We start from the raw sequence: 9,014 nt of genomic DNA on the forward strand, positions 1-9,014 counted from the left end.
GGTTGGCGTTCAACTTACCTTTGATACAAGGAGACCCACATCCCTACACTAGAAGAGTCAACTTTGATCAAAGACTGGATCAAGTGCTGTCAGATATCTGTGTGGAAGGAGCACAGTGGAAAAAGGATTCCCAAGGCAAGCCTACTCAACTAAGAAGGTTTGACCTCAAGCCTGTGGCTAGAGGATGGTTGGAATTCATCCAACGCTCTATCATCCCCACTAGCAATCGGTCAGAAGTGACCATTGACAGAGCCATCATGATCCATTGCATCATGATTGGGAGTGAGGTGGAAGTACATGAGGTGATACCTCAAGAATTGTACAAGATAGTTGAAAAGCCTTCCACCAAAGCAGGGTTAGCTTTCCTTCACCTCATTTTTCACCTATGCAATTCAGCTGGAATTGTCATAGAGTGAGACATCTTCATTGAAGAGGACAAGCCCATCACTAAGAAGAGGATGGAGCAAACTAGAGAGCATGAACATGAGCCTATGCAACCGCCTCAGCATGAGATACCTGAGATGCCTCAAGGGATGTATTTTCCTCCTCAAAGCTATTGGGATCAATGGCATACTTCTGTGGGAGAATTAAGCTCTAACATGAATCAGTTGAGGATGGAGTATCAAGAGCATTCCACCATCCTCAATGAAATAAGAGAAGACCAAAGGGCTATAAGGGAAGAACAACAGAGATAAGGGTGTGACATTGAAGAGATCAAGCACTACATTGGATCCTCAAGGAGGAGGAATAGCCGCCATCACTAAGGTGGATTCGTTCTCTTAATCCCCTTTTCTTATGTTATTTTTCTGTTTTTTGTTATGTTTTATTGTCTGTCCTCTTGTTCTTGTTGCATGATCACCTATGTCTTAAAGTTATAAACTATTCTATATATCTCTCACCTTACCTAAAAGAAAATTTTATTTGAAAAGAATTGAGAGATACATGAATTTCGAGTTTTATAACAAGAATAGTCAATTATTTTGATGTAATGAATAGTGCATATTTGAAATTGAAATTAATAATGTTGGCTCTTGAAAGAATGATGAAAAAGGAGAAGTATTATTTATAATTTGAAAAATCCCAACATTAATTCTTGAAGCAAGAAAAAATAGCAAAAAGCAAGATGCAATAAAAAGAAAAAAAATTTGCATACGAAAAAAAAAAGCAAGTTGAAAAAGAAATAAAAAGCAGAAAAAGCCAATAGGTCTTTAAACCAAAAGGCAAGAGCAAAAAGCCAATAACCCTTTAAACCAAAAAGCAAGGGTAAAAGGATCCAAGGCTTTGAGCATCAATGGTTAGGAGGGTCTAAAAGGAGTAAAATGTTGTCCTAAGCACTCCAAATGGACAGTGTCCGTAACTATATGCTTGTGGTGTGAAGGTCTCGAGTAAAAAGCTTGAAACTGAGCAGTTAAAGTCGTGATCCAAAGCAAAAAGAGTGTGCTTAAGAACTCTGAACACCTCTATCTGGGGATTCTAGCAAAGCTGAATCATAATCTGAAAGGGTTCACCCAGTCAAGTGTTTGTGGCATTTATGTATCTGGTAGTATTACTGAAAAACAAAGTGATTAGGGCCACGGCAAAGACTCTAAAAAGTTGTGTTCAAGAATAAAAAAGAACTGAACTAGGAGAGTCAATAATATCATCTGGATTCTAAGTTCCTAAGGATGCCAACACTTCTGAGTTTCAATGGATAGTGAGATGCCAAAACTATTCAGAAGCAAAAAGCTACTAAGTCTCACTCATCTAATTGAAACTGAGCTTCATTGGAAACTCTGAGATTTATTGTATCTTACTCTTCTTTTTATCCTACTTTGTTTTTAGTTTATTGGGGACAAGCAAAAGGTTAAGTTTGGTGTTGTGATGAGCGGATATTTTATACGCATTTTGGCTTCATTTTCATATAGTTTTTAGTATGTTTTGTTTAAGTTTTATTAAGTTTTCATAGGTTTTAGTGTAAAATTCAAATTTTTGGATTCCACTTTGAGTTTGTGCATTTATTTGCAATATAAGGTATTTTCTGGCAGAAATTGAGAAGTTGGAGTAAAAGTCTGATTCAGAGGCATACAGATGCTGTCAGGATCTGACCTCCTTGTACTCGAAAGAGCTTTTCTGGAGCTACAAAAGTCCAAATTGAGCGTTCTCAATGGATATGGAAAGCTAACATCCAGGGATTTCTAGAAATATATAATAGTCCATACTTTGCTTCAGAATGAAAGGCCTAAAACTGGCATTCAACGCAAGCCTCCTGCCCTATTCTGGCATCCAACGCCCAAAGGAGAAGAGACCAGCGTCCAACGCCCAAATAGGACCACCTAGCCAGTGTTCATCACCTTAGAGGCCTTCTAGCACGTGGATCTCAATCAATCTCAGTCCAAACACTCACCAAGTGGGCCCCAGAAGTGGATTTTTACAATAAAAGACTGTTTTGCCCTTCTTATATAATCCTTAGTCATTAGTCTAGTATTTATTTGAGAACTTTTATACTTTTGGGAGATTCGATCAGACCTTTTGACACTTTACATGTTATCATTGTATTTTCTATCAGTATGAGTTTCTAAACCTCCTAAGTTGAGGGGAGGAGCTCTGCTGAGTTTTATGGATTAATAAAGTACTACTATTCTATCTTCAATCCGTGTTTGATTCTCTATTCTAAGATATATCTTCGTTCTTCATCAATATGAATGCGTTGATTTGGCATAAGGTTATCTCATTCTACATGGGTTCAGAGTGAGTCTTTCATTGGACAATGATGAACCACTAGCTTGAGTATACATCTCTTAGACGGCTAATTCATGACTTCGTTGGGGACTTCTCGAGACACCAGTTCAGTCGAGGTATGGGGAGATTAGGGTCTTTGTGGTAGAGGCTAGAACCAAAGGCACATCATTCTCTGATCCAGAAGATTCGACCTTATCTGTGGCATTTTGAGTAGGATCACAAAGGGGAATGGACTGCAGGAGCTTTACCCTCAATCAGATTGGATCCGCACTAACCCTGGAGTTTAGATCTGGAGGAGCATTGGCAACCTCTCAAGAAAGGCGTTGATCACATACAGCCTGCCATAGAAGAAATCATTCACAGTTGGGGGGGACAGTAAGACTGGAATTATCCAGAAGAACAAAGCATCTCCGAAACCTTAACCATCTTCTTATCATTACTTTCACCATCAATTGAGTAACATTATCTTTATTTTACTTTTATGCATTTAAAACAAGCAAACAACTCTTCTATCCGCCTGACTAAGATCTACAAGATAATCATAGCTTGCTTCAAATCACAATCCTCGTGGGATCGACCCTGACTCACTCAGGTATTACTTAGACGACGCAATGCACTTGCTAGTTCAGTTGTGTGAAGTTTAATTCCGCGCACCACAGAGCAATACAAAATCTGAATTCTACTGGGTTAATCAACAAATCACTAGCAACAGACAATGGAATAAAGAATTAGTTAGAAGTAATGTCAGATCAGAAATTGCAAACAAAATTTTGCTAACACCAATTTCAGAAGAAGGAAAAGATGTAATAACCTGGAAGTTTGAGAGAAGTAGTCAACACATGATAGTTTCAGGCTATAGAATTGTATTCCAGAAAAATCACCCACTAGAAGACCAACTGCCGATACTATGCATAGAAAAAAGACTTCGGAGTTCACTATGGGAGCTTCGCTTTCCTCCAAAGGTCTGAGTCTTTCTCTGGAAGACATTCCATGAAGGTCTCCCTACTAAGTCGCACCTTAAAAGTAGAATCCCCAACATTGAGAATGAGTGCCCTAATTGCAAGCTACCAGGAGAAACAATAATCCATTACTTAATTGAATGCCCAAAAGCTAAATTGGTGTGGAGTATAATGAAAATGAGTCTTTACCTTTGTATAGATCGATTGGAACAGCTCTAGCAAAGATGGCTAAACCTGATCCTAAAGACAAGAAGACGACCCTGTTGGAAGAAAATATTGGATTGACAACCCCCTATTTTGGAAATTTTGGCATGGTCGGAACTCCTAATCTTCGAAAAGAAAGAAACACCAATTAACTTCATCTTCTCTTTAGCAATAAGACAAAATGAGTGTTAGTGTTTTGTTAGAACTTAGAAGGTTGTTTGATATTTAGACAATAATTTATTTATGTAAATATTTCTCATTATATTATTTTGTCCTATTAAGTCACTCTAATGTATTCAGCTCTTTAATAAGGTATGAATATATTCTATCTTAAAAAAAAAGCGGAAGTAGATTCTATCTTAAATATTAGGAAGAAGCTAAAATTTATTTTATAATAAAAAATGGATTAAAAACAAATTTTCAGGGATTCGAGGATTAAAGTGAAATTTATAGATAATCTATAAAAAAATTTGGAGGGGGGAGGGGACTATTGTCCTTTTTGTGTGCTTAACAAGGTTGTGAGAACCGGATCGGTCAATAAACCGGTAAGATAACTGGTTCACTAGTTTAATGGTTCGACCGGGGTTCAATCGATTTAATTAAATATTAAATAAAATTATTAAAAATTTAATATATAATTTTAAATATTTAAATTTCAATAAAATTTAACCTAATAAAATTTAAAATTTAAAATTTCAATCTATAACCTAATAATAAAAAATAACAAACAATTGAAACAAATTAGTAATAACCACTCACCATTGAATTTGCAAACATAATCATAATTTAAATTTTAAACAAACATAATCATAATTTGAACAAACAAACAGAATTACAAAAATATATGAAATAAAAAAACAGATTATGAAATCAAATTGCAATAACAAATTAACAAAAAGGCTTGCTATAGTTATTGGCATCAATGTATAATTTAGTTTTTTAAAATCAACAAAATTATTCTAAAAAATTTAACAAAAGTACCAACATCCATTAACAAGTCATAAAACAAAAGAATAACAAAAGAGGCAGCAACCAGATTTCCTTCATCAGTTAATCAATAGAGTTAAATAGTTAATCCAATTGAATTTTTTCTTTTACAATTACAACAATCAAAATTCAATCTATCCAACCATCAGAATCTAAAATATAAAAAACAGCAAATCATAATCATTATAATTAACAAAATAAAAAAATAAATTAAACTACCAAAGAACTCAAGAAACAGGGAGAGCAACATAATCAAACTCTGTAATTTTCTACGGCGGCAGAGTGAGCGAAGAGTCCATGGCGGCAGAAAAATGTTCAAACTTCGTTGTGAGTTCGACAGAGAAATGGATCGAAGACAAAGGCGTGCAAAGACGATGAGGACATAGACAAGTTCATGGAGGCTGACGACGACATGGACAGAAGTGGCTTGACGACACCAACAACAGCTCCGAGCAGACCTAGCGATGCGAGGAGAAGGGATCTAGGAGGAGAAGAGGGGCGGCCAACGAGGACGAGGACAGAGTCGGAATTGACGACACCACGATGACAGAGAAGTTGAGAAGGTGACGCTACTATTGATGGTGGCGGCTGATGAGCGGATATTTTATACGCTTTTTGGGGTTAATTTCACATAGTTTTTAGTATGTTTTAGTTAGTTTTTAGTTTATTTTCATAAGTTTCTAGGCAAAATTCATATTTCTGGACTTTACTATGAGTTTGTGTATTTTTTTGTAATTTCAGGTATTTACTGGCTGAAATTGAGGGAGCTGAGCAAAAATCTGATTCAGGCTGAAAAAGGACTGCTGATGCTGTTGGATTCTGACCTCTCTGCACTCGGAATGGAATTTCTGGAGCTACAGAAGTCCAAATGACGCGCTTTCAATTGTGTTGGAAAGTAGACATCCAGGGCTTTCCAGCAATATATAATAATCTATACTTTGCTCAAGGATAGATGACATAAACTAGCGTTCAACGCCAGTTCCATGTTGCAGTTTGGCGTCCAGCGCCAGAAACAGGTTACAGCATGGCGTTGAACGCCCAAAACAGCCTAGGCACGTGAGAAGCTTTAGTCTCAACCCCAGCACATACCAAGTGGGCCTCAGAAGTGGATTTCTGTACTATCTATTATAGTTTACTCATTTTCTGTAAACCTAGGTTACTAGTTTAGTATTTAAACAACTTTTAGAGATTTAATTTTCATTTCATGACATTTTTAGATCTGAAATTTGTACTCTTTGATGGCATGAGTCTCTAAACTCCATTGTTGGGGGTGAGGAGCTCTGCTGTGTCTCGATGAATTAATGCAAGTATTTCTGTTTTCCATTCAAACATGTGTGTTCCTATCTAAGATATCCATTCGCACTTCAACATGAATGTGATGAACGTGACAATCATCATCATTCCCCCACGAACGCGTGCCTGACAACCACTTCCGTTCCACCTTAGAATGAATGAATATCTCTTGGATCTCTTGATCAGAATCTTCGTGGTATAAGCTAGATTGATGGCAGCATTCAAGAGAATCCAGAAAGTCTAAACCTTGTCTGTGGTATTCCGAGTAGGATTCAGGGATTGAATGACTGTGACGAGCTTCAAACTCGCGAGTGCTGGGCATAGTGACAGACGCAAAAGGATAGTAAATCCTATTCCGGTACGATTGAGAACCTGCAGATGATTAACCGTGCGGTGACAGCGCACCTGGACCCTTTTCACTGGAAGGATGGATGGTAGCCATTGACAACGGTGATCCACCAACACACAGCTTGCCATAGGAGGACGTGCGTGCATGAACAAAAAGACAGAGGAAAGCAGATATTCAGAAGACAAAGCATCTCCAAAACTCCAACATATTCTCCATTACTGCATACAAGTATAATTTGTGTTCTGCCCTTTTACTTTTTACAATTCAAACTAAAAATTATCATTGATATTATATCCTGACTAAGAGTTACAAGATAACCATAGCTTGCTTCAAGCCAACAATCTCCGTGGGATCGACCCTTACTTACGTAAGGTATTACTTGGACGACCCAGTGTACTTGATGGTTAGTTGTGCGAAGTTGTAAGAGAGTAATGTGAACATTGACATCACAATTTCGTGCACCAAGTTTTTGGCGCCATTGCCGGGGATTGTTTGAATTTGAACAACTGACGGTGAATCCTGTTGCTTATATTAGGAAAATTTTGTCTTTTGGGTCAGAGTCTTTTATATTCTTTTCAAAAAAAAAATTTCAAAAATAATTTTTCTATTAAATCTTGTGCCAAACTTTAAGTTTGGTGTTTTCTTGTTGATTTTTCTTTGGTTTTCGAAAATTTTAGTTTGGTTTTCTAAAAATTTTAAGTTTTGTGTTCTTTCTTCATGTTCTTGTGTTCTTGTGAGTCTTCAAAGTGTTCTTGAGTTTTCCTTGTGTCTTGATCTTAAAATTTTTAAGTTTGGTGTTCCTTGGTGTTTTCCCTCCAAAATTTTCGAAAACAAGGAGCATTAGATCTAAAAAAATTTTAAATCTTGTGCTATCTTATTGTTTTTCTCTTTCCTTTTTAAATTCAAAAATATCTTTTCTCTCTATTTTAAAGCAAATTTTCGAAATTCACTTTTAAAATTCAGATTTCTATTTCAAAATTTAAAATCTTTTTCAAATCATATCTTTTTCAAAACTTCCTAACCATTTTTTTCTCTCTCTCTATTTTTTGAAAATATTCACCCATTTTTATTTATTTTATTTTAATTTATTTTCGAAATAAATACTAAATAAATAAATAAAAATATTTTTTCTCTATTTTACATCATCTCCCTTTCTTTATCATGGATCTAAGTGGAAATGAACAGTCCAGAAGGACTCTGGGGTCATATGCTAACCCCACTACTGCTTCATATGGGAGTAGTATCAGTATACCCTCCATTGGAGTCAGTAGCTTTGAGTTGAATCCTCAGCTCATTATCATGGTGCAGCAAAGTTGTCAGTATTCCGGTCTTCCACAGGAAGAACCTACAAAGTTTCTGACACAGTTTTTATAAATTGCTGACACAGTACATGATAACGAAGTAGATCAGGATGTCTACAGATTATTACTGTTCCCATTTGCTGTAAAAAACCAAGCTAAGAGGTGGTTAAATAACCAACCTAAGGCTAGCATAAAGACATGGAAACAGCTACAAGAAAAATTCCCGAATCAATACTTTCCTCCAAAACGGATGACACAACTAAGGCTGGACATCCAAGGCTTTAAACAAGGAGATAATGAATCTCTTTATGATGCCTGGGAGAGATACAGAGAGATGCTAAGAAAATGTCCCTCTGAAATGTTTTCAGAGTGGGTTCAGTTAGACATCTTCTATTATGGGCTTACAGAAAGAGCTCAGATCTCTTTAGATTACTCAGCTGGTCGATCTATCCACATGAGAAAGACAATTGAAGAAGCTCAAGAGCTCATTGATACAGTTGCCAGAAATCAGCATCTGTATCTAAGCAGTGACCCTTCCATGAAAGAAGAGGCTAAAACAGTAACTGCTGAACTCAGTCCTGTAGAACAAGCTGCTGAATTCAATCAGCAATTGGATTTTCTAACAAAGCAGTTAGCCAAATTCAAGGATAGACTACAAGAGACAAGGATGGCTAATATAAATATGGAAGTACAATTAAAGCAAACAAAGCAGCAGCTGTCAAAACAAATAACAGAAGAATGCCAAGCAGTTCAATTAAGAAGTGGGAAGACATTAAATACCCCACCTCAAGATAGCAGGAAGCCAAGAAATGAGCAAACTACCCAAAATCCATCTGAGGACAATAAGAGCCCGGAGAGAATTATTCTGGCGTTGAAACGCCAGAGATTGGGTGGAAGACTGGCGCTGAACGCCCAAACCATGCTCAGGACTGGCGTTCAACGCCAGAAACAAGCAAGGAACTGGCGTTGAACGCCCCAAGGAAGCACAGTTCTGGCGTTCAGACGCCAGGAACAGATGAGGAGCTGGCGTCTAACGTCACTCCAGCTTCCAACCCTGGCACTCAATTGCCAGCGAGGGATCAGACACACACAAGTGCTGATGACAACCCCTCTAAAAAGGTTTCTTCAACCACTTTTGTAGGAAATAAACCTGCAGCAACCAAGGTTGAGGAATATAAAGCCAAGATACCTTATCCTCAAAAA

This window comes from Arachis ipaensis, chromosome B6 (genome assembly GCF_059453495.1).
Source record: "Arachis ipaensis isolate K30076 ecotype BB chromosome B6, ASM5945349v1, whole genome shotgun sequence".
Taxonomy (NCBI): domain Eukaryota; kingdom Viridiplantae; phylum Streptophyta; class Magnoliopsida; order Fabales; family Fabaceae; genus Arachis; species Arachis ipaensis.